Below are 4,070 nucleotides of genomic sequence, written 5' to 3' on the forward strand. Positions count from 1 at the left end.
CTTCTTGGTGTTTCTCGTGGGGCAGCTCCTCAGAGCCCTGACTCTTTCCCCTCCACAAAGGAGCCAGCTGACTCCAGTGCCCCTCTCAAGCAGCCACCCCACTCTTTTATAGCATCTTCTTCTCATTGCTTCAGCTGTGGCCTGTTAAAGGCAGGCCTGTTGCTAAGCTTTGATAATTGGCCCAGCTGCAACTCCTTAGGGGTAAGATTACTTTCTACACTATCTTTATTTTCTTATATTCTATCCCTCTACATGGCCCAAAATGGACAGCAGCTAGAATCTATTTAGAAAATTCTGACTAAGATAATGGAATTTTGAAACCTTCTCTCAGTGGAAACCATCAAGTCTCATACTAGTTAGCATCCTTTACCATTAAGATGTTATGCTGGAGGATAAATGGCTTGACTTGAGGGGAATGGAGAGGGCCAGAAATCAACAAAATCTCTTTGCCCTAGTTCTTTTTCAGGGGTTGAGATGAGCTTGTCTTATCACTTTGATATGCTGAATAATCTTGAGAATTATCCTCCTTGGAAAGAGAACACTTAGGTGCGAGGCATCTGGAAAGGAACACATGTGCCATATGTAGCTGAACGATCAGTGAACCACATGTGGTGATATGTACTGGGGCAAATGGGGCAAATGTGCAACATGGCCTCAGAACATTTCTGCTTGATACTCCCAACTAGAAATAAACAGCAAATGTAACAAGGGAGACTCCCAGAAATTCCTTCTACCTGAGTGTTATACAAGCTCTTCAGAGGTTAAGATCTGCTTACCTTCAAACCATAGAGTGGGATGGTAAACCTGAGATTCAGCAGCACATCTAGTTCTTGGCAGTAAAAAAGAAAACATGGCATGGTTGAACAGGTCTTCTTTCACTTGTGCTTCTATATTTCAGATTGCAGAGAAGGATCACATTCCAAATCCTAGAACAATTTTAATCCCAAGCACCTTCTGGCCAAACAAAAGTCTCTGGACATGCAACTGCCCCCAGGCTTTCAAGGGTCAGATTCACTAAATCCACCACTGTATTATAGTGTCTGGAATGGAAGACACACAGAACATAGTGCCCCTCTACTCCCAAAAACAGCACCAGTTCAGCCTTTACTAGGAGGGAACAATTCTCATTGCCCACAGCTCATCCACAGATGAGATGTGAGCACCATGCATGCAACGAACTTGCACACTTCCACCACTCAGTGCACAAAAATTATCCAATTGGTGAGGGTGATCCTCTGTAATTACACCAGCCTGTGGGAGAAAAAGAAATGTGAAATAACCCTGTGCTGTACATTCAAATTTCAGCCAAGAGTAAAACTGAAGTAAATGGCAGGAATTACATATTTGCTGTGAGGCATGAAGCCAGAGCTAGAAGAATTGCCTCTATTCACTGTCTCAGCTTTAGAAACCAGGAGTAGATAAACAATTAGACAACGGGTTTGGTGCACAGTTTCACTGCACCGACTCAGAAGTGGTGGGGATGTATAGATTAGTACTTTTGGAGAACCCACACTTGCATGAGGATGAACTGTAGCACCATTAGTGCTGATCCATGAGAAACAAAGAAACCTGACTGAGATTGAAATGCACTCCTTTCCCAAGCCATGGATACCACTTACTTCAAACCACCTGGAATGCCTGCTACAGTTCTCCAACGCCAGCATTAGACTAAACTGCATGTAGTAGTAAACACAGGGAAAACACAATCCACAGCCTTTTGATGGGCTTTGGGGCAGGGGTGGCCAAAGAAGATTTCTGTACTTTAAGGCCTTGGCAAGTACAGTCTTCATCCAGGCTTGACTACAATTGTGACTGCCTACTTTATTCACCAATTTCAGTAGACACTGGCCGTCCTCCAGGTACTGATGGGGATTTTAAGGCAGTTTTCCCTTTCCAGCAATACCCCTCATATGCCTCCAGCAGCCATCCTGGGCCTCTGCAACCGGGCCACTTGCTACCCTTCCTGTCACAGCACTGCCAGCTGAGGACTCCTGTTTTATCAAAATGCCGAGACTTTGGCCAAAGTTTTTGGCTCCTCCTTAAACAAGCCCTCAGCTTCAGGTATCACACTCTCAATAGCACATGCTATAAAAGATAACAGTATAAAAGTAACCACCTTAGCTTGTTTGGTGCAATCTGTGAGTAGCACTTCTTAAACCCCCTCTTATCTTCCTGCTGTTGAACACCTGCAGCAGAAGCCACAGCATCTCTGGAGTCCTGCCTGTACCTGGGAGGAATAGGAGATTTCCCCTTAGTAACACAACATTTAATTTCTGGAGTATACTGTGCTTCACTAATAATATCCAGGCAATGCAACAGTTGCTTGTCTAATTTGTAGTGCTCTCTCCAGCATAGTTACTCTGTTTTTAACAGCCTCCTTATCTATCAGGGGGCAGCTTCGAGTTCTGAATGAGGCTTATGAGTGCTGTGCATGGCAGGTGCTGCCTAATTGTGTGTGTTTGTGCCACAGCTGCCAGTGCTGCTCTGTCCAGCTGAGCACACCAGGGCTCATCTGAGCCATGACTGTGGTCAACAACAGCCCAGAACAAGGGACTGCTTGTTCCACAGTGGTGACAGCAAAACGCCACGGGGTAGGGCTGACTGTTTAACAGTTTTTCATGATTTTGCATAGCATAAGTGCTGAACAAAGCACAGTGGGTGAGGGACATGATGTCATGCATTTTCTAAGAAACCTAGATATTAAAAAATTCATAATAAACGCCTTCAGTGAGTAGGATGCTTTTTGGGGAACCAACTGGGCCTTTCTGATAACAGTGTATTTATTCCATAGTGCAGAATTGCCCTACTGTATCTCAGAATAAGAGAAATAACATCATGATATAATCTCATTCAGTTACTTTATACATGTTTGTGTCCTTCTCCCATAACTGTCTCATTTTTCAGGTGTACTATGAAGGCTGAGGCTTGCAATAGAAATCTTGTACAGACAAAATAAGGATGGAGGCTTAATTACTTCTTGAAGTAATTAGTATAGTACCATGACAGCACTTGTTTGTAAATTATAAACATTCATTTAACAAGTAAGGTAAATTTTATTTTCATTCTTTGTGTTTCAATGTTGTAACTTGCAATACCTTTCAGAAATAATCCCATACAGACAGTTCAGATTGGAATATGACGATACTTAACAACATATGGAAATGCTTTACTGATTCTATAGTGCAAGTATTAAATAATACACTTGATGCCATTGTTTGGGTGAAAAGTGTAATGTGTACATTACAGTGCTGTGAGCCAGAGCACTCACCGTCTAGCTGGAGCTCACAGAACCCACAGAAGTGAAGAAGATGCCTGTGTATTTCAAAGTAGCTGCACAAAGAGAGTCTTGACTCTACAGCTCATCTCTAAACAACAGATTTTCTTTGGGCTAGGGGATTGCCCAGGTGAGAAACCTGCAAATGAGGAAGCAACACAATGAGGCAGTTAACAGCAGCTGACCCTTAGTGAAAGGGCAGGTGAGTTGTGGTTTCCTTTGGACAGGAAGGAGTCCACCAGGTGCTCACCTTGATTGGGATTCTGCTTTCCAAGTCTTCTGCCTGCCACCAGGGAGGCCTTTTTACCTCTCAGGTCTGGCTTTTTTCCTTGAAGCTGCGCTCGAGCCAGCGCCCCTGTTTTGGAAAGAGCTGTATTCAATAAGGGCTGCCTAATTCTGTCCTTAAGGTCCACCAAAATATTTTTCTGAAGCAGGACCTTAGAGTCCTCACGCAGGCAGGGAGTAGAGCTGGTGCTGCTGCACTGCATGGGTGCAGCTCAAATAGAGAACATCCAGAGAAAAGAAATATTTAATAAGAAAAACTAAGGCAAATAAATTCAAACAAGGAGGAAACAAAGGGGGAGGAGAAGGCTTAGCATGTAAAGGACAATAGCAGCAGCAGAGTCACTTTGAGATACTGAGTCCAAACAGTATTCTGCATTTGGAAACCCTCTCTGAATTTCTCAACACTGTCTTCAGGAGATACATCATATATGTTATGGACTATGCACCATCTTTTGTCAAGATTACTGGAAGGACTTTATGTAAGTAGTGAATGACATAATTAAAAACACAA

The 4,070-nt window shown here is 43.2% G+C and overlaps 1 long non-coding RNA gene across 1 annotated transcript; it reads right to left on the reverse strand.

The window, feature by feature from the left end:
• Positions 1 to 817: 817 nt before the first annotated feature.
• On the reverse strand, positions 818 to 3,629 carry LOC131088992 (uncharacterized). The gene is made up of 4 exons (XR_009115204.1): positions 3,525 to 3,629; positions 3,269 to 3,413; positions 2,117 to 2,227; positions 818 to 1,251 (listed from the first exon to the last, which is right to left on the reverse strand). It is a non-coding gene; the product is annotated as an uncharacterized LOC131088992 (long non-coding RNA).
• Between the last annotated feature and the right edge of the window lie 441 nt (positions 3,630 to 4,070).

The sequence above is a fragment of the Melospiza georgiana genome, chromosome 13 (assembly GCF_028018845.1).
Source record: "Melospiza georgiana isolate bMelGeo1 chromosome 13, bMelGeo1.pri, whole genome shotgun sequence".
Taxonomy (NCBI): Eukaryota; Metazoa; Chordata; class Aves; order Passeriformes; family Passerellidae; genus Melospiza; species Melospiza georgiana.